General features: G+C 39.7%; 1 protein-coding gene across 2 annotated transcripts in view; it reads left to right on the top strand.

Annotated features, from left to right (window-relative positions):
• The window catches only part of LOC121946226 (nuclear factor of activated T-cells, cytoplasmic 1-like), a 155,851-nt gene that overhangs the window by 46,885 nt on the left and 85,785 nt on the right, over window positions 1–23,181 (top strand). For both annotated transcript variants that reach the window (XM_042490717.2, XM_088083991.1), the window contains one exon: window positions 11,545–11,625. The gene's annotated coding sequence lies outside the window, so the exon portion shown is untranslated. The remainder of the gene's footprint in view (window positions 1–11,544; window positions 11,626–23,181) is intronic.

The following is a 23,181-nucleotide window of genomic DNA, read 5'->3' as shown; positions in this document are numbered from 1 at the left end:
AAAGATAAACGCAAACGATGAGGCAAAGCAGGGTCTTCTGTGTGTGTGTATGAGTGTGTCTGTGTGTGTGTCCAATATTCTGAGGCAGGAATTTGGAACAGCAGGAAACTGGCAGATTCTTCATCCACATGAGTGGGTAAAGAAAGTTCAACCTTTTATTAGAGAGGACTGTAATTTAATGGGCAGGGTGCACACATGGACTGAGAGAGGCGAGCAAGAGAAGAAGACAGAGGGTGGCGAGGGAGGGAGAGAAGAAAAGAGAGAGAGGGAGAGATGGGTAGACAAAGATTGGATTGAGAGACAAATGAAAAGATAGCAAGAATGGAGACAGAGTCAGATGAAGGGGGGGTGAAAACATATTGAGGGATGGGGTGAGAAAGAAAGAGCTGAAGTGTGTGTGTGTGTGTGTGTGTGTGTGTGTGTGTGTGTGTGTGTGTGTGTGTGTGTGTGTGTGTGTGTGTGTTTGTGTGTGCATGCGTGCTTTGAAAAGACGATTTGATGGAGTGGCTCTGCAGCTGTAACAGTCAAGTGTTTGATTGCCCGGGTGAGAATCGCGTGAGGTTGTCATTTTGCGTCTTAACCTTTTCGGGGGAGCTTTTCTTTTTTTGGGGTGGGAGGTTAATAATCAAAAATGATCTGCTTCACTAGAGCAGATAAATAGTGTCAAACACAGCTGGGACAGAGCGGGGCTGACTGGCCACCACGGAGCTAAATTGATGGTTGTAGCTGCGGAGGAGACGGGGAAAAAAGCCCCCTCGCTCTACTGTATGACATGAATAGACTTCTAGGTGTCGCGCTTTTTTTTCTGCTCTGTCGTGTTTGTGATGAGCCGCAGTCAGAAGCCAGGCGGTGCAGATGTAAAGTGCATGTCGCGCCGAGACGTTGGGCCGCAGCTGAGGCGACGAGAGCGCCTTTACAACGGCCCTTTCAATTTACAATCTGAGAGGTTGACATTTTTATTCATTATTTTTTCCCCCTTTCAGTCAGGTTGTGTGTGTTTAAGGGATGCTGTTGACTCTGTGTGAGGGATTATGTCATAGCAACACACACACACACACACACACACACACACACACACACACACACACACACACAATCAGACAGAAAAAGGCGCAAGCTGTTGAAGACATATGTCATTGTCACATTTTTTTTCACCTCCTCCCAGAAGGCCTGACTGTTTTTGAAAGATATACTGTCCACAAAAGCCTCTTCTTCTTTATCCTATAAATCTGTTTGTGTGGCGGATAAAAAGAGATAGACTGGGAGGAAAAGAAAAGCAACTCAGTTTACTTTATCATCTTTCACCCCCCCTCCTCCCGCCCCTCGCTCCAGCAGCACCAGATTTGTGGCCATAATCGTGGATAACTTAAAGTATAATCTTGTTTGTTCCTTTCTTAAATGGAGCGATAACATCTCTCCAGATCATGAGTGGAACGACAGTAGGGGGGGGGAGTAGAAAGGGGGGCAGGGTGGAGGAAGAAGAAGGGGGGAGGAGGGGTTAGGAGTGGAGGAACGGGGGAGGTGGGAGGTGGGAAAGGATAGAGAGGCTGTTGCACTCCGTTTCTTTATGTGGAAATCCTATAGTGCTGGCGTTTATGACCAGCTGCCTGGCTGCTTCCACTCCAGGATTTACACACCTCCTCTCTCTCTCTCTCTCTCTCTCTCTCTCTCACACACACACACACACAATTCGCAATGTAGCCAGTGTTATCTGGAGGATAAAGGACAGTAATAAATATCTGCAATATAAGAGGTCAACAAAGGTCGATCGGCGAGGAAGATCGCCTGTCATAATTTGTTTAAGGAGCTGCATCCAATAGCTGTTTCGGGGGCTGTCAGTGTTGTGTGTATGCGTGTGCGTGTGCAGAGGGGGGTTTAAATGCAAACAGTTCATTATTCGGTGAAGTGAAATGGGCTTTTGTTTAGATCAGTCACAGCCGTAAGAGCCCCAAGTGACACTGCCATATAAACTGGGTTAAAAAATCCTTACTGGGTGCACCACATTTGTGATGATTGGTGATGCTTATCTTATTAAGTACAGTGGGAATCAATCTTGAAGGTTGAATCCCATAAACTTAAATGCAAGAGGTAATGCACTTTGAGGTTAAAAAGGTTTAAATTAAGTCTGATGGGTTTTTTTTCACCTTATTATGACCACTAACTGGAAATCAGGGGCGACCATCTTCATCTTTTTTTCAGTCTTTCAGTTTACTAAAGTCATGAAAATAGTGATGATGGTTGAAAACAGAAGTTTACCCAGGTGCTCACAGAGCTACAAAATCATGAATCGTTGATTCATGGTAAGGTGTAAACTGAAACCATAATTTTTTTTGTGCCTAACTTTCTCGAAATACAAATTTGACCTGTTTCTCATGCTAAATATACAACTTTAAAAAAACCGACAACATTTCATGAAAAAAAAAAAAATGCTCCCAAAGTTAAACACAAGTTTATTTTTCCTCTGTCATGAAAAGGTGATATATATATATATATCTACATACTATTGTTACACATTGTTGTATCAAAAGGAAGGGAAGGGTGTATTGGCAACACTGTCACCTAAATCCATCTATTTAGCATTTCATAAGGCTGCATAAGGATAAGGTATCATAATGTATGCCCCATGTCCATTATATGCTTTTGTGTTCATAGGAGACATTTAAAGCATTGCATACTACATGATAGTGTGTAATAAACTATTTTTATTGTTATTGCTATGTTTATATACTACTTATTCATTTAAATAAGGGGACTGAGTGCTTGCAACATCAAGCATGGATGTCATTTGCATAAATTATATGGAAAAAAAAGATAAAGATTTTGTGAAATCTTATGAATGCTTGCACACCCCTGTGAAACATTCATGCAGGGAGTAAAAGTAAATAAATTCTTTTATATGCACTGATGTCATCCTCCAGGTCATAGCTAGTTTCATGCCTAAATAGGAGAACGTCTTATCAATTTTGATTTCTGAACACCCAAATATTTTACGACATACACCGCTACGACCACCTCAGCAACCAAACAATGGACATATATGGTCACATTACAGCTACTGACACAAAGCATATAGAAAAAATCAAACATTTTGGAAGATAGAAAATGCTAGTATTTAATTAGCCTGTCTTTCTCCTATTTATATTTGCAATGATTAAAAGTTTTTCTCCTGTTTATGGTTTCCCTTACATCAAATGCTATATATTTCCTTCTTAGTCTTTTTTTTTTATTAATTTGGGGAATGAAAGCATGTTTCTTAAAATGCATTTATTTTGAAATAGTGTGATGTTCCTGTGCAAAAGTAATGCGAGGCCTAGCTGAAGCTGCAGACTTATTAAAGCCTGCTGTTTATGCCTCATCTTCCTGGGAGGACTAGGAACAGGGGCATAAATAACGGCTCAGGGTATAAAGGACAGCTCTGAGATGCAGATCCCTCATCAGGAGGGCTATAGAAATGTACGCCTTGTTAATTATTTAAAAGTCTGCGCAGCCTCAGAAGCTTTACTGATAAAGCTGATCAGAGATGAGGGGTTGTTTGCTCACTGTCAGAGAAGAAGCGCGATAAAGAAGACCCCACCTCCCAGCCTCGAGTCTGCCTGCCTTTAGACCTTCCCGGCTAAACCTACCTCGTGTTCAGGGTGTGGCTGATGGATGGACCTGCATTTCCCAAGCCTGGGAATCGCCCTCCATAAACACACACCCATCCCCCTGTCCTCGCTACCCCCTCTCCCCCAGCTTGGACAGGTGATACAAGTGTATATTTATTTATTTCCTTTAATACTCTTCTTTATCTCCTCCGTTGTTAGTAGGCCTGTGAGATTGATCAATATTTAATTTTCTGGGAGAAGGAGTGGGGAGGAATCAGGGCTGCAGTGACACTCAGGAAATCTTCCTCCACACGCTGGCTTCACTCTCACATCCTCTCTCCTTCCCTCATCTCTTGTCTCATCTTATTCCTCTATCTCCCCGACATCTTCTCTTTCACACCTTCTTCCTGTTACTCTGTTAACCACTGTTTCCCAGTGCTGAACAAAAGCGCCTGCTGGTTCACATTATCCCCCTGGTAGGAAAAAAAAGACTGAGGTTAACCTCTAATGTAATGAAGGATCATAAAGGGAGTTGCTGTGCCCTCTTGCAGGAAGGCCTTACTATGAACAGGACCCTTTGGTGACCTTTGATCCCATATGCTCATTGCCCAGTGCTTGGATGTGCCCTTTAATGACTGAGGAGTCTAATCAATGGATCATTTTTCACTTTGGAGACTGGGAGGTCTAGTCATGAAGAGCACAATGAAAAAGAGGCAGAACTAAAGGCAAGATTGTCATTTCCTGTGTCTCCATTTGGATGTGGTGGCAATGTCACAAGACATTGATGTGCTTGCAAACGCCTGAAGTTGCATCTGTCAAAATAAAGGATGAGCAGTGATGAAGCAAAAACACTGCGTTGCTTTGGAAATGAGAAATGGGAAGCCTGGCCCTGCCAATAAAACCTCAAGACAACTGCTTAGTCAGGTTCAACTAATCATGCGTTTTTGTCGATGTATTTGAAACGAACGAATTGTCATCAGTGACACGAGCCATTATTATCTTGACCCCTGAGCCCTGTTTAATTAACCCATACATTTGATTTAAAACAGACAAACGGAACCTTTTCTGCACTTTTCCCCTTGGATATCCAGTTGTTACACAATGTAAAGTATCAAAACTTATTTGTTTGTGTTTAACGCGTTAAAACTTGGATTGACATCAGTTTTCTTGTGCTGCTTTCAGACTCCTCTCACAAGCATTTAAACCTCTGAAACCTGAGGAAATTGGTCTGTCTTTCAAAAACACAAGAAAAAACATAATGAGCAATTTGGCAAGAAAACTGCTAAACTTAGTTGAAGATGACAAGGAAATGACCTAAAAAATTGCTGTGGATGATAAATAGATATTATCTTATACACAAAGGAAAAATGTCCATAAAATATATTTAAATTTCTTTTAATATACTTAAAATTGTATTACCAAAAAAAAAAGTTTTTTAATGCTTTTTTCCTTGAGGTCATTTTCTTTTTTTCTTTCTTTTTCCTGTCATTTTTTTCCTGCTAATTTTCTCGTAACTTTCTGCTAATTTCTTGCTAATTTTTGGCCAGTTATTATTTATGATAAATCAAGCCAATTTGCTCAGGTTTCAAGGGGTCAGTGGCTTTGAATCTTTTGATATAAATCAGTCTAAGCTCACTTTGAGGTATCAAAGGAGTGAACACGTGTTGTGGAAAAAGAGGGTATTTTTTTCCTTTCTGATGCCATTTTACAGAAGAATGTTAAATGGCTCTCTGTGGATAGAACACATTCTTGCATTTACTTAAAAAAAGACGAAGCATCCTCGTTTTGCTCCGTGGATTATCAGTGCTGCTGTACAGTAGATGATCATGAAAGGGAGCTGATAGTTTTGACTGCAGGCCATGGAGGCGCTCTCTAGATAGAGGGCAGTGCCACCGCGGCTGTCATTACACCCCCCTTTCCCTTTGCCCCTCTTGGTAATCGTCACCATAAGGAAGAAGGAATTTCTCAGCACATGCTGGTGGTTTCTGGCTCGTTTCAACTTCTGCTTCCCATTGAGCGGCGAGGAATTTAAATTTTCATACACAGTGAGGAGAAATTACTCTAGCAAAGTTGTTCCTGTCTCAGAATGTCTGGCTCGCTTTGAAATATCCCCTCTAAAGACTTTGAAATCGGGTGATAAAATGTTATCAGGAGGGCAAAAATAGACGGGGGAGCTATTCTTTTATAGGTCTCTCACTCTCTGTGAAGTGGCAGCAGCCAGTTTTAGCTCTGTCTATCTGTGGTCCACATAGCTGACTAATAGTGTTGTGCAGCATGTGGTCTCTGGGGCTTCAGGCCAGGTGTTGGTGTTAATGCCAGAGCCCTCACAACACCTGTTAGGGCCAGCTCCAGCATCCATACACACGTCTGCTCTGTTACCCTGCTTAACCAACCTGACTTAATCTCACCGAAAAATGAAGTCATCCAGAAATCATTACAAAGGAAGCCATATTATCTGCAATTTAATAAATCTAGTGGGAAGGCTTTGCCATTCTGTCATAATGGAATTCAATTAAAAAATACATAAATAAATAAAATACTAGACTAAGGGGCTTGACATCCTACTTGTTAGTAGATTCCTCCTTCCCTGAAGGCAAGACGTTAACTTTTTTTGACACTTGAGTCCTAAGTCAGACAAAAATGGATAATTTGTCATTAACTTCCAAAACAACTCATATAAATGTAGTTTAATTTAAGGAAATATCTTAACTCAAGGTCCACTTACTAGCTTTTTTTAAGCTCACAGCCTTCATCAGTGGATGGAGATAGCTCAGCTGATGTCACGTGATCTAAGTATGGAACTTGATGACGGTTAAGCTACAGCCATGACAATCTCAAAACCCATCGACTATCACTCTGATGACAATTTAGTCTCTTTGGTCAATGGTCAATACTTAAAAAGGTTTCCTGCGTTGCCAGCAGAAGTCCAGGCCAAGATTTCTTATCCAAGGTCTGGTCAATTTTTATAATGTTTAGCAACTTGAGAGAAAGATTTTTAGGTCCAGACAACATTTTGGCTAATCTCTTTGAACAGATATCAGCATATGGATGCAGAACAATTTTTAAAAAGCTAATAAAAAAGTAAATTGTTTTCAGCCAATAGTCAATGGATCCCGAGATTGCACGTCAGTCAATGTGTTCTACCTCTTTTGTGCTTCACATTGACGGTTTAAATGCATGCAAGTTTAGCCAGCTCAGACATGATCGGTAAATACTTCTCGGACTGCAGTGTACTACAAACGGAGACCATTACTATTCCAATACCAGAATCTTGTTCAGCATACAGATTCTGCTGGATAACTATTCAAAGAGATTATCTCCGTGACAATACAGCAATCTCCATTCCCCGCTGAAGTCTGAGATGTTGTTGAAAGCTCAAGAAAGTCTAGCAAATGGACATTTAGGTTAGATTATCTTTTATTTTTTCCCCAATACCATTGTTTCTAACCTCAAGGATGAACTTCCATGCAGAAGCAAGTCAATGAGTGTTTTCTTATCTGCCACTTCTATAAAGCTAAGGTTTTGTTATGTTTAGGCAACTAAGGCCACTTGCTTGGTTAAGTTGGGGAAAATAGTGGTTGACTGTTGGACATATATGAACATGATCTCAAATAGTGTCAAAGTCAGTCATTTTGTACACCCACTTTCCACTTACCCTCCTGAAATACTGTGCAATCATTTCATAGCACGTCCTATAGAGATAGTCACACATTTTCTGTAGGTGGTGCAATGTGATGCAAAGATGGGTCAGGGATCCATAGTATAAATGAAACACAAATGCACAGCGAAAACAATAATAAAGAGATTCTGGCGAGTTTCAAAATCAGTCAGTCAAAACTTTAAAGCTAGCTAGCTACACATACACGTTTATACAGTCATTTGCTGTTTTGGCCGAATAAATTGAGACTGCATACCCTGAGGTCAAATTTGCGCAAATAATGGTAAGATAAAAACATTTACATCATGTTCTGTCTGAACACAGCTGCAGAGGTTTTGCAATGCTAATATAACTCTTATTCATAACTTTGCTTTTGAGGAATAACAGCCATCAGATTTCTCATCAATAAAACACGTGTCATTTTAAGCATTTGAACACCAGCAGGGAGAAGATTGTCCTCATATGAAAACAACAGTGTCGGTTTATACTTTGTGGTTTCATTTTTAGCATGACCACAAAATGTTGTCTGGAAAATAACATTATGTCACTATATGCATTTAAATAAGCAGCTGATGCAGTTGTTTTCTGATAAAGACATCCTCCATGCAGTATTTTGTTTATATAAAGTGGTGTTCAGCAAGTATGATGGTCACAGGCTATCATTTGTCCTATTGATTGGTTGGACAAATGTCAAGTAGGCGGGTCTTATCTAATATGAACCTGTCAGAGGGCAAATGTCAGCGGGAGACAGAAATGAGAAAGAGGAGGATGAAGGCATTTGAAATTTAGCGTGATGAAAATATAGCAAGATTTCTGAGGTTGTGATGGACAGTGAATGATAAAGATTTATCCCTGCAGTGATTATGTTTAGTCTATCCATATGTTTCTGAAACCGACATGAAGTGTTGGGTTTGTTTGGTAATAATTTGGCCCTGTTAGCATTTTGTCTTATTTTGAAGTCACCCTCAGTTTGGAGAAACCCTACAAAAAGTGAGGTAGTGGAAAAATACCCACTACTGTAGACATCATCAGAAAATAACAGAGCTAGACAACACCATGCTTTTTCTAAGAGACCGTGAGAAGGGAAAGGGTCAAGACTGAGGGCGAATAAAATAAATTTGACGCAGCTGGGTGAAACACAGTTGACTCACAACCAACCACACAGAGAAAGAAGAGTTTCCCCGCTGGGAAAAAAAGGTGTATAAATCATATTCAATGCTCGGCGGCTTGCCCTTTGTCTCTTCTCTCAGGTATCATTATGTGACCCTCAGCAGCAACCACACGCAGCTTTACAAGATGTTATGACCTCTTAAACAGTGGCACTTTAAAGTATTCCTCTCCTGCTCAGTGGTCCACAGAGGCCAAGTTCTTGCCAGGGATTATCAAAGTTAACAGGATTTTAATAGGTCCGGGGAGACTGGTAAAGACCCTACCAGGGCCAGGTAGTGCTGTTCTCCTGCTACCCCTCTTGCTCCCTAATGCAGTCAGGCTGCACACCCAAGCACAGGCTAAATAATAAACAGATGGCCACTACCAAATATAGCCAGCCCCAGTTCAAACTACAAAGGGACCCAAAATGAAATGATAGGGTATTAAAGGGGAGATACAATTTGCAGGTCAAAATGTAATGGTAACCCTTCACTGTGCAAATTGAAAATTAACCTTTGGTGGCACTGAATCATTCACAGCTGATGTCGTACACGCACGGCAGGCGTTATTCGCTGCGGTGGAGAGAAAGCTGTAGGGGGGGAAAAGAGGGAAATCGGTGGTGATGAAGTCGGATCATATTTATGACTCTGGGGTTTTTCTCTCATTTGTCTCCACTCTTCAGGACCCACTGCAGCCAAGAAAATGAGACGGAGTGCTGAGAGCGGCACGTGCCCTCCTGTTCTCATGTTTTATTTCCACTGCGTATCATTATTTAACAAAAAACAAAAAAAAACCAAACCAAAAAAGTATGTTTAGCATGATCATAAATAAGCCCTTCTGTGTGTGGCTACAAGCACAGTTTCCACGGTCATGGAAAACCTGGAAAAGTCATGAACTTTCGTTGTGCGTGATGACTTTGTTACAGTAGTCTTCCATGAATAACCCTTTTATGTATTGTAACACAACGCCAAATTCATTTTCTATAGCGATTGATGTAACGTAGCCCTCATATGTTTCAATATGTGACATTTTGTTTACCAGGGTTCCTGCAGATCCTTAAAAAATCTTAAAAGGCATTGATTTTATTAATATAAAAATAAAGCCTTAATTGTTATGAAACTGACTTAAATCAAATGTTCAGCAGTCTTAAAGATGCTCAGGCATGAAATGTTTTTTCTGATGTTGCATTATAAAATCTTAAAATAATTAATAATATTAATTAAAAAAAATAGAAAATAAAAAAATCCCAAATCCCTCTTGTTAAACTCATGGGAATTAAGGCAGTGAAATCCGATGTGCAGAGTGAGAAACGCCAAAAACAGAAAAATCAACGCGTAAAAATGTGGTTCACATTTTTTTCTTCAGTTTCCGTTATTGCAAAGTTGGTCTTAAATCTGATGTCGAGTAGCATTAATAAAGTCTTAAAAGTATAAAATTTGCCTTAAACTGTAGGAACCCTGGTTTACCGTCTCGTATGTGCCTCCATATTCTCCTCACGTTTTTGTCTCTCTCCATGTATGCCATCCAACTGAAATTATGTTTGAAAAGTCATGGAAAAGTTTTGAAATTTTGTACATGAAAGTGTGTGGGAGCCTTTTATGAGGCATGAGAGCTACATTTCCGGATGATCACGTTTGCAAAACAAAATGCCACTCATTTTTCATCGAATTATGGAATCCAAAAACAAATGAGTCAAGGTCCAGTGTATTTTTCTCCTGGATTAATGCATTTATACAAATAGGCTGGCCTCTTTTCACTGTTCCTCGGGGCATTAATCCATGCCCCTAAACCCCCTCTGCAAGAAAAGGCTTATGATGCTAACCTTGTCATATTCAGCAGCTGTCAGCGAAATGGCCACTGTACCGGGCCAAGCTAGTAAAGTGGCCTATTCATTATCCTAATCTCATTAGTTAAGATCTGTTAAGTAGAGACCGGTTTTAATGCATGCTTTTCCCTTTTAATTATTGACCATAAATACATTGGAGTGCATTAGGGTCCTGGGGCGAAGAGCAGAGCGGCTCCTAATAGATTAGGGGACAAGCACATTATCTAAATGTATATATCTAACTAATCATGCATCAGCCGGACCCATGTGAGCAGTGTGACATCAATTGCAGTTTGACATTTGACCCCAGCTCCGGCCTCTCGGTTTCATAAAGGTCTGATGCGGTCAGAAAAAACTGACGTCATGATTGCAGTGAGGTCTCAAGATCGCAGCCCCCCTCTTTCTTTCCCATAATGATTAAGGCTGTAGTGTTATTTCTGAATGCTAACGGATTATTTCTAAATTGCTCCACGGTTAATCATGTTACAGATTAAATCATTTGGGAATTAGCTTTGAATACATGAATAAGCATAGCACTGTGCTGTATGTCTGCCTGCCTGCCTGCGTGCTGGTGATGTCATGTTGAGGAGTTTCAGGAGAGAAATTGAGTGAGTGAGGGAGGGAAGGGGGGGGTGAGTCGGAGGTCTATCTCTCTTGTCTCTCCTTTCTCCTGCTTCTTTTCTTTTTGTCACTTTCGCTTTCCATCTGTCTTCTACAAGCACTCTCTCGCCCTCTCTCTCCTTCTGCAGCACACACACACCTCAGACACACAGTCATTCTCTCAGTGATGAGGGAGAGGAGTGCGCCGTTCGCCACACAGAGGGGCTCTTTTACAGTTGTGAGAGGCCATTGTGTAAAAACAAGAGCGAGAGCATGCTCCTAAGAAGTATCATCCCAGCTGAGCATCATCCTAGCCCTGTGTGTGTGTGTGTGTGTGTGTGTATTACATACATTTTATCACTATATACATTTCATTGAAGAAATTTGCCAATTTGCACTTAACTTCATTCTCTTATTATCTGATATTCTTTTAATATTGTTTGATTGATTGGCTAAGTTGTTTATATATGTTGAATTCCTGTTAGCTATTAGCTCTAATAAATGCAATGAAAAAATGTACAATTAATTATGTATATATATATATATATATATATATATATATATATATATATATATGAAATGAAATAATTAATGAATTAATGAAAGTAATAATAATACTAATATAAAGGTTCTATAACTCTTACATAATTTTGGTATAAAAATGGCCCAACATGATTAGATGCATAAGATGCATTATGATGTATATATAACTTTATTGTGTTTTTTAGGGTATTGATGAATCTACTTCAGGATAAGGTCTCTACAACAGCGGGATCCTAATTTGTCAGCTCTGCCAGCTTTCAAATGAGGTAAGTCAGGTTCCTTAATATAAATACTGTCTTGATTAGTGATGGGAGCCAATCATGATCAAGAACAGCTGTGAGGCATGCACCGGGAGATTACAACAATAATGGGTTTTTTTATACAATGGCTTCAAATTTTAACACTCAAAATTGAACTTCAACAAAATCTTTGGTTAATTAAGTAATACATGCCCCATCAATATTTAGAATGTATATTTTTCCCCCCGCCCTCCAATAAAAACATGAATGTTGCAGAGGACTTGTATTGTGACAAAATTAAAGACATTTTCACACTAAATGACTGCAGAAAGGGCACTAATTGGTGCTAAAAAAAATCACCAGTATGCAGGTAATTAAGTTCTAGATGCTGAAAAGTATCTGATGAAGAACCCCCATACCCTCTATTTCAGATATGGGAAAAGCTCGACAACATTGGAAAAGATAAAATTATTTGTATAAAAATAACAAAAATAACATATTTATAGAGCGATAAAAAGGGCCCATCTAAACTAAATCCTTCACCTTTACCCAGAGCTCTGCAGGTCGACATACCGTACATTTTTAGCACATCATTATGATCAGAGTATTTGTTTGAATCATACATCACGGTCTTTTGCAAAGGCACGACAAATGCGTTTTTTTTTCTGAACATATTTGTACTTGTTACCGCAACACCAGGCTACAGAGCAGCTGTTGAACTCCACGGCACAATCATCCCCTCGCTCCATATCCAGTCAGAGACGCGCAGAATAACGACCATTGTCTCATCCAGCAGATATCCGTAACAGCATACAGTGTGTCTGTGTGTGAAATAAGAGCCCCAGTGTTACTTAGCCTTAATGACTGGCTACAGCAAAGTCACCAGTCGCATGTGTACGTATAATGTAATGTAAGTAATGTGGATTCTGTGCATGTCTGCTCTTGCGTCTAACAAAAAGCCCTCAGTTTCGTGCGTTTGCATCACTGCATGCAACAACAACTAGTTATTTTCACACCAGTTCAGGTAGAAAAAATTGCAGTTTTTAAAGCAGTTTTTTATACATGTTGCAGAATCTAATCAGCTAATACAGACATAAAAAAGTTGAGTTGCAATGTTTTCACTTGGAATAAACAGTGTTACGCTTTCTCAATAACATACCTCCAGCATGTGTGTGTTTAATAAGCGGCTAAAAGGATTATGAGTTTTCAACATCATGCATGTGCACAGAGAACTCTGGTTGAAATTACACACTGCACATGCAAAAAAAAAAAATGCTGTAATTACTGTCTTCTTTCTTGAAGTTAAATACAGGTGATGCATTTGCAGTGTTTCCCTTTAATCCATTTAATTACTGTATGTATGACAACGTGTGTGTGTGTGTGTGTGTGTGTGTGTGTGTGTGTGTATAATACTGCCTTCCAACCCCTGCTTCATCATTTTCAGGCTGCTCCATACATTACAATCTAATTCAACTGAGGCAATTATTGCTTGGCTAACATGTATGGATGGATGTCTGAGAGCGGCAGGTCATAACAGTCATATTGTATTGGCCATATTAGCGAGTCAATAAGAGCCTGTGGCAGGTTGATTTAATTACACCAGTAGCCTGATTAGACTGCTCTCCCTGGAGTAAGTACAGACTATATGTCATAATCATAACAATGGTGCAAATTATGAGCAGGTCAAAGCAATATCCCTTTGCAGTTTGTCATTGCTAATCACTGTGGTGAATTATTGTGTGCTGATGTGTACTCGTGTTGCGCCCGCGGTGTTGATTTTATTGGGGTTTTGACAAATTGTAATGAAAATGAAAAATACTGTTTTATCTGAATACCAGGATAGAAAAAAAACCCCACATTTAACCACTTTTGACTTTTTTCTTTCTTTCCTATTAAAAATGAATGGAAAGTCTGTGCTGATTTGTGACAGTAAATACAGGCGTGCATAAACGACACCCTGGGGTGGAAAAAATGAAATTATTTTCTGTGACTTAATGAACTATCCCAATCAACTTGACATTCAGTCACTTTCTTAAAATACGTAAATAAATAAATGAATAAGGTTGATGTTTGTATTGTCTTTGTTTTAAATTAAGGATTACAACTCAAACCTATCACAAAGCAAAATAATTAATTTGGGAATGTTATTTAGGACATCATTTACATATAAATGTGTTTTGTATTAAAGTAAAGGGACTATACAAATACACCAGAGTGATAAATGACACCCTCAAGACTAAAATTTACAATTAAAATGCGAAGCGTGTTGATTATATTCAAGAACAATTTCTTCTTGACCTTTTGTCTTTCAGAGCATTTTGGCCTGAATGGAGACTTGGTGCTGTTTAGTTATGGTTGACTTTACAAAATATGTAACTACATTACAGGACAGACTGTGATTTGTGGTGGTGCTAATAATGGAATATATGAGATGTGACACCTGATTAATAATGCAATGAGAAGTGGAACATATCATTTACATTTATTAAGCTACTATACACTTTATGGTGCTTATTATTTGTTTGAGTATATTCAGTCTATGCTACATTATATGTCTACTCCATGACATCAAAAGGGGAAATTTTGTAATTTTTACTCCACCATACTTATTTAATTGCTGTAGTTACATGTTACTTTTAATCTATCATATAGTCAAACAGTAATATCACAATGCATCATTATAACTTAAGGCCTTGCACACCCTCACAGGTGTTCTCAGACATAGCATGCAATTACATGGATATGAATAACCTGTTTATGAGGCTTATCTCGGTTATGATCATATTCGGGATATGGTGTTTACATGAGCACAGAGAAATCTGCGTATTCACATTCTACGTCTACATACTGTTTCTTTCAAAGTACTCCAGCTTGCATATTTGAGTTTCTTAGAAATGGAATATAGTGTTTTCATGCTCAAACGGGATACGGCAGGACTTTCCAAAGAACTGATCATAAACAGGTTATTAATGTCAGTGAAAACACACTTGCTGATTAGATGCTCAAATATGCAATGCTCTGCTGGGATTTACGTGAGGTCATCATGCACTGTTAGTTTTTATCAGTCTACAATAATACATTGCAGATTGATAAAACTAACAGAGAGAGCCCCTAAAGTCCTGAAAAATATTTGTGTATCTTCCACCAGACATTTACTTGTGTATCTTTTACATATAAACCACATTCCAGGACCTTCAGGGGACCATAATTTAACATTATTAAATTTTGTGTAGTGAGTATTTTTACTTAAGATACTTATTTTACTGATAATACTGCCATGCCTTAAGTTGAATTTTTAAACACAGGTCCTCTATTGCTAACCGAGTATTTTTATTTTTTATTTTTGTGGCACTGGTACCTTACTTCTTCCACTGCTAACTGTAATTAGAGGATGAAATAATGAAGACAATATGCAAAAAAATGTATAGATAACTGAAACTAGAAAAAATGTTTGATGTTTGTGTAGAAATAATTTTTTTTATGTATAAGTACGGTTTGTGACCAAATAATTTTCTTAGCAATTTTTTCTTATTCTACATACATACATCTCTTAAGTAGGATTTAATGCAAACAAAGCCCTGATCACAGTATTTGCAGCTCTAACAAAAGTTCTTTCACATTGCATAATATAAGTTAGTCTGAACTCTTTTATTTTCTGTGTTTCATGTGTAAGTTGATAAGGACCACCAACATCCCATTTTTGCTCGCAGAGGTAGATGTATCACACCTTCTCCACATGGTGGCAGCAGAGCAATGGACGTGTGTGAATTTGTTCTCATACACTTTGTGTGCCCCGTGTGTGCTTTTGGATGCACACGTGTATACCCTCACACATTTGACAGCGCTGATCGCTGATCTGACCCATGCTAATGAACGCTGCCGATGTGGCTGACACAGAGTGACACCCGGACAAGAAAAAGACCCTCTTCTCTCCCAACGCCTCCATTTCTGAGCCTTTAAATAGCCCCACGTAGCTCGCTGCATGTTTATTAGTCATGTATCAGACAAGCGGCTGATGGACACAGATGCTCATTACCAGTTAGTGTTGCTTCAGAAGAGACCAATCTGTGCCCTGTGAGGGTCATCACTCAGAAGCAAACAGGCCTGACACGGGCATATGTTGAGCTTGAATAGGAATTATATTTAACTCAATGAAAAGGCAGCTTTCACTGACAGGAAAAAATGCTCCTGATCAGATCAGAGAGCATGCAGTATAATAGGTATATTGTTCAGAATGTTCCCACAAGAGTTTTGACTAATAATAATGTCCCTGTATACATGCCTCTCCAGGTATTTTCTCAGTAGGTTAGGTTACCTTACATCTGCATAAGGTACCTCACATCCCGTCTTTTTTCTATATTGAGATATCTGATATTTTGGCAAACGTGCAGTGTGACATATGCAGGCCTGAGAGGCAAACCTGCTCCGTCTCTCGCCTTCCATGCATGACATCACCATGTCTGCTTTTAATTAAAAGACACAAATTGGCAGTTGCGGGAAATATGAGCAAAATATTTGAATTTCAATCACTATTACATTTCCCTTATTTCACACACGCTGCACCCGTGGAATGTGCCATACTGCTGCATATCCAATGATGGCATCAGTCACTGAGCATTAGGCCCGGGAGCAGAGCAGAGAGGAGAGGGCTGTGCGGTTCATGTAGGGGCTGAAGAAATACACTACTGTTGGTACATTTCATATAAAAAAGCTCAGTGTGGAGTGGTGCTGATGTTTTTACTCGATGCCCCTCTGGGTCTCTACAATGTAGCAGCTGAGGTCAAATGTTAAATAGAAGCTCAGAGAAAGACAGAGTTGTGGTAAATTGGAAAACAAGTGGTTCATCCAGAAAAAAAGGGGGGGGGGGTCTTTTGACACCAAGTGCTTGCTGATGCTTATTTACAATACATTCACATTTTGGTAATATTAAAGTGACAGGTAAGTGTATTCTCCACCAGATGGTGCAAGGTTTCATAGCTGATATTCACCTGTCCTGTTAAGTCTTTTTTTTTTTTTTTTTATAGATTTTGGAGTCAAGCCATATTAAAGTAATCTCTGTTTTAGCCCAACCTAAAAAAAACAAACAAACAAACAGAAAAAAACAAAATATTGGTACCCTAATTCATCCACAGCAATTGATAATGAAAATGTGTGCTGTATCACACCCATGGTATCTATATATCTAGTCTTGTTGTTTTTCTTAAACAAACAGTGTTGTAATGGAACAAAGTAGTAATACTTTGTTGCAGTACTTAAGTCTGGGGGGGGGGGGTATTTAAAACTTTTAAGTCGTGAAAAACAAAAGTATAAATAACAAAAATACAAAATTCCGACTGCTTGTATTTTTATAACCAGCATTTACTTGTACTTTAACATTCAATACTTAATTAAATTCTTAATTATATATATACAACATTGGAGAACTAGTTAATAATAACAACAACAATAATAAACTTACTTTTGATACTTAAGCACAGTATATACCAGATACTTGACGACTTTTATTCAAGTAATATTCAAACAGGCAAATTTTAACTTCTACAAAGTCATTTTCTGGTTCTTTTACTCAAGAGGAGCTTTCAGGTACGTCATCCACCACTGCTTATAAATTAGTTAGACACTTAGATAGTTAGGTTTAGGGTTAGGGTTTGGCTAGTTTATTTATTTTTTATTTGTTAACGTCCTGTGCAAAAAAGCTTGCATAGAGCAACAATGATGTGATACATCAGCAGCCCAGCAGATGGCAGCAACGACACATAAACTAGCAGCACTGTTTGACAGTTCATACTTAAATATCCGTTTAGATAACTACAGTCTGTCACTGATGCACCCTCTATAATGTAAAGACCATGATGCATTAACTCAACCATACCATCTGAAGACTGACAACTTGAATCAGTCACGCTTAATTTCAGTCACATCTGCTCCATAAATGCATTGCGAGGCCACACAATCTGTAAAGTGACGGCTCTGCTAAATTATTGATATTCCATAATACACGATGATGTGAGACTCTGATGGCAGGTAAACTGATAAAGCAAAGTAAGCCTTTTAACTGTACATCCAACTTACGATCCTAAAACTATCAGTATCCTGAAATAGTCTGATTATCATAGGATTTCCAAATAGTGATTAGATGTAAATCCCTTTAACAGACATATACATATGCAGTTTCACAATTCAGACCAGAACATATTACATCTATTGTATTTTGAAAGCTCAATCTAGAAAAATACGCAGAAATGTCCAAAAGTGTTTTTTTGGTCCTGAAATGACATTAAGTCAAATATTTGTCAGGGAATGGTTACTCCTGATGGACTGTATAAATGTCTTAGTTATATAATGATGTGTGTGTGTGTGTGTGTGTGTGTGTGTGTGTGTGTAGGCATGTGTGTAAAAGATTGAAACAGATGTTATGGTTGACTAAACTGATTTCAAGGAGGTCTAAAGACGTGTTAAGGAGAATTAAGGATGTTGAGTTTTGGCACCATGACACACTGACTGTAGACTATATAAAACATTCCAATCTGCCATCCTTTTTCCCGGAAGGCATTTTGACTTGTCACAGTCGGACAACACAGGTGTAAATTGAAATAATGAATGATGGCTGAATTCCAAGTAGCTGCTTTGATTTTCAGGGTCCTTGTGTCTGCACACTTGGCCACTGTCACTCTCACTGGAGCACTTGAATAGAGTGAAGCCATCATTGGCATTATTAGGAACACCTGAACTTTATGACGAGTCTGTTGTGAGGAAGGCCTATTAGACTGAACTTGTTAGCTCTGTGTGAATTACTGAGTCTTAACTTCATAAAATAAATGTTGCTTTTGTTTTCAGATCTTATAAACTTAGCAGATGTAATTAAATTTGATATGAAGTACTTCTAAAGTATTAGTGCCCTGTCTTAAGGCCCTGACACACCGAGCCGATGGTCTGCCGTTGGTCTGTGTGGCTGTTGGTAAGTGTCTGTGGCCATATTGTTGCCCTGTGTTGATGATAGTCTGTTTTTTTTTAATTTTCTTTTCGATCAATCCAGCATGTTGAATCGGCGGCAGCTGCGTTGAAGGGCGTTGGAGCCCGTTGGTGCATAAAAATCACTCTGATTGGCTGCTCAGCTCAGGAGCAACTGAAAAGAGGAATGCAGACAAAGAGCCAAAGTCAAGAGGGAGTTAGGTCGAAACAAACTTGTTATATAAGGTAAGATTGTTTTTCTTTAACCATTGACCTTTGAAGACGAGTTTGCCAATGGTTTGTGTTGTTGTGGCACTTGTGTTGGTAATTTGCTAACTAGCATCAAGACAGTCTTCCACTTCCCAGTTTGAATGACGATTACAGATGACAGCCATCTGCTGGTATGGAGGGGTAGAATGTTTGTGATGGTTGGACTTTTGTCTCAACTAGTTCTCTGTTGTCGGCTTGGTGGGTCCAAATCGTTCTCATCCCTACTCGTCGCATTGTTGCTACTTTGTCAGTGGACTTCCATGTCTAGATATTATAAGTTAGGTATCCCTCTGCTTCTGTTTATTACGCTCTGGGATACCACTACCATGATGTCAACAAATGCACTTGGTGAGATGACGTGGCATATGGTTGCATTTAGGCAATAAGCCTGCATTTAATACCGTATATTATAACACTGCAGCCGTTTCTGTCCGGCCGTGTTGTCAGCTGACGCCATCCGGCAGCATTCCATGCACACATGAAAGGTGCCTTTTGGCAGTGAGTAGTCATGCCTATAGCACTGACAAAGCAGCACTGTTTGACAAGTTCAGAATGAGAATGGGCTGGTGTGTTTGGGCTTTGACAAACAGCTACGAAATACCAGATTGCTTGTTATTGATGGACTGACACCATATTAAAATATGTCCTGATTATCCAGTTGACCTATCCGGTCACATGCCAATATCCTGCAGCCAACGCAGCCAGACAGAGAGTTATGCTGTGCACTTTCAGTCTGCAGAGAAGCAGGCAGCAGATTTGCCCATTTTGAGAGATTCTAAAATTTGAAAGACATCAACATTATTATAAAGTTAAACATGTTTGATTTTGTTTTTTTTTTTCATAATCCTGTGTGTGCTTTTCAAAGAGTCATATCAGAACGGGAGTCAATTAAACTGAGTTTCTGTCAGAGGAAAGGGGAATAAAAGCAGAATCTATTGAATTGTACCCCAATTTCCTCTGTGAACTGATACAGAGATTCCCTGCACTGACAAGTAAACCAGTCTCTGTGAAGATTTACAAAATTGCTTTCAGCTCTACCTACAGCGTATACATCCCACTGTGCAGATCTCCACAAATCCATAGAATGCTCCCAAATCTGTGTGAATCACAGCACGAACCACAATTGCAATACGAAAACATTCTTCCTTTGAGTACAGGTGTACAAAAAAACTACTCCATTATTAATGTTGTGCTTTTTAGAGACAGTCATCTGTGTGTGCATCATGTGTGACTGTGACTGCAGTGTACTTCTAGTAGGCCTAACAATGGGTGTTGAAGCTAAGTAAACAGTTTACACAGACAAAAAACAACTTTTAAAGTGAAGTGGTCATTTTTTGGTTTGCCTCCACTGGTGGCCCGCAGGAGGAACTCCCTGTTCAACATGGGACTTCAGGACGTTTCCCTCTGAAACCACATCATGGAACCATAACTGAGACATAATAACCTATTTGCTCCGTGAGTTTCGTAACCGTCTGGTTGCTTTAAAAAAAAAAAGAAAAAAAAAAGGCAGCTGTCTGCACTATGTGCCTAATGTGAAGCTAGGACACAGATCTGGTTCATATGATGATATGTAAATAGTTTCAGGGCTGATTTTCCACCTTAAGGATCTTGGAAGCCCACACGAGGGGACACACACACACACAGACTCAGTAGTACTAATGTGTTCCGATGGCAGAGCGATCTCGAGCCCGACCGATGCAGAAGTGGGAAATCTCAATCGTCTGGAGGTCTCCTCACTCATGGCCTGGCATGGTTTACTGGGAAGTGCGGGAAGCCGAGGCATTGACTCACTCTAGACGATGGGTCAGGGTGGTTTCAGACTGTTGGAGGAGGATTATGTCGGAGGGGCCAGTACGGAGTGTGTATTCTCAGCTGGGGGAGCAGGGATTCCCTCTGACAAGACCTGAGCTTTATTTTCTAACCGAGGGAAGAGGAGAGGGGGGCGTTGGAAGGGTGACGATGTGTGAAATTATATTGTCCAGAAGTATTTTTACATACAGCCACAATTGAAAGAGTAAAGAGGGCCGTTACACTTGGCAACAAACTTGACATGTGGGCACACGTGTGGGTTCCATGCACAGGTTTCTATGTACATTCGATCGTGCACACGTGTGCATTTTCCCGGCATGTTTGTGTATTTATCTTTGGCAGCACCGCAGCTCCTGATCTCCTTTTACTGGACGATGATTACGGGCCCAGACGGTTTCCCAGAAGCCATAGCTGTTACGTAGATAGTGGCGAGGGTTGTGACACATGGGAGCTGCTGAGTAACACTGCCTCCTGCTGCCAGAGCTGACAAGCTAACAAACCATGAAGGCATGCAGGCTTTTGCAATCCATATCTTTTACCAGGGGGGATGCGTCATAATCCCAAAAATCCATCATGCATGTAGGTCCACCATACAGAAAGGCAACGTGTGCGCTCGTAAGTATGATACCAAATACCAGACTGATTAACCCTTTAGCGCCTGGATTGTTCTCTTGTGCTGCATTCAGACGCTTTCACAATCATATTAACCTCTGAGATGTGAGAAAATTGGTTTAGTGTCTTTTATGAAAGTGCAACTTGGCAATAAATGTCCCACAAACTGCGCAAAAAAGTGTAAAAGCTGACAAGGAATTGATATGAAAATGAGCATAATATTAGAATTATGTTACAGAAAATATTTTTAGCACTTTCTCAAGGTCATTTAATTTTTTTATGAATTTGTTTTGGCTTCTTTTTTTTCTTCCTTGCTTTTTAAAAAAATATTTCTTTGCTTATTTTCCAGTAATTGTCTTGTTACTTTAAAAAAAAAATTGGGCCATTTTTTGTTAAGTAGCTCTAATGATTTGGAGAATAATCAAGATATGCTCAGGTTTCAAAGGGTTAAGCCACCAATCTACGTGCAGGAAAAAAAAAACAAATCATCTTCTTCAGAATACATTGTATATCCAAATTAATGCTCTGGATAAATAAAACAAGCATCACGCTGTATAATTAGTGATCTTTAAGTAAACACAAATTATTCAACTGCAGCCATGCCCTGTAAGAAAACACTACAGACTGCGCAGTGTAGCCAGCACTAGCACACACAACTTCAGGCTGCCATGTCAATAAAAAACGCCCAGCGCTATGCAGGTGGGCACGCAATCCCGCCCTGCCCATACAAAGTCAGTGCAGTCGAGGCTAATCCTGGATACACTCGCTTGCTTGCACAGGACAGGAGGAGAGTATCCTGTTTATTGTCTGGATGCACAGAAGTACGCACTGCCGTTCACCTCGGCTCTTCCCCGAATGTTTTATTAATAACACAACATCCACACAACCGCGGTACCATCCACATCAGGCTCTGGTCAGTGTTTGCTTGCTGGAAAAGAATTGGAATTCATGATTCATCACATTTTGAGTCACTCTGCAAAAGGAAATATGACAATGTTTTAACTGAAAATGCTGATTTGTACTGCGGATAGCAAATATGACTGTAACATTGGCAGCCACATCTGAGAAACAACCAAAAAATGAATCCCAGATCCCGACAGTCGTTGAATGCAAAATGGTAATTTGTAAATTGAGACTATTACTTACTGAAATTGTGCTTTTATAATAAACCATGCGAGTTATCAGCAGGAGCAGCAGGAGCCAGTTTTCCTACTTGAGTATGTTTCCTGGAGAGGGATCCCTCATTACACGATTATACTATTTGGTTTCAGTGTAGAGGGTCCAAACTGCAGCATCAGGGTATTCCTCCTGATTGGGATCACTGTCTGAGGTCAGGAACACCGCTGTAGGATTCAAGTGAAAAACACACCGCCTGATCAGGTTTCCAGAGACTGGGGAGACGCTTAAGGCTGCACGGTTGAAGGGAATGACTTCAGATGGATCCACAGCAGGGCGGCATGTTCTCTCCCTGTGGAGCGGCACTTTATTATGTCTGGTTTCATCTCAACAGTGTTTTAATGGCATAAAATGGACTGAGAGAAAAGGAAAACAATTTCTCCCCTTCAGTCAATGTGTGTATAAATATATTGTCTGTGGAATTCACTCATGAGTCATTCTGACCTGATGAGTTTTTCATCCGGACACGCAGTTTGTGTGTCGGCTCACTCAACACATGCTTTTAAATGCAAGTGTGTTTGCTGTTAAACCTTGTAAAGGCCTTAAAAAAGCAGAACACAGCCTGGTGTAAACCTGGCATCTAGCAGTGCTATCAGTACAAAAGTGATGTGAGAGATGTGAAGGTCAAGATTTGGCCTCGGCGGAGTCTTCCAACACTTGAGCGTCACTATGCGGCTTATTCCTCATGTGATACATTCTCACCCCAGCCGTGTCAGAGCCAGATGGGGGTGAATCAAAGGAGAGGGTTGACTAACAGCACAGTAT

Source organism: Plectropomus leopardus, chromosome 11 (genome assembly GCF_026936395.1).
Source record: "Plectropomus leopardus strain MGB_pleo_1.0 chromosome 11, ASM2693639v1, whole genome shotgun sequence".
Taxonomy (NCBI): domain Eukaryota; kingdom Metazoa; phylum Chordata; class Actinopteri; order Perciformes; family Serranidae; genus Plectropomus; species Plectropomus leopardus.
This window is presented reverse-complemented; position numbering and strand designations above follow the sequence as displayed.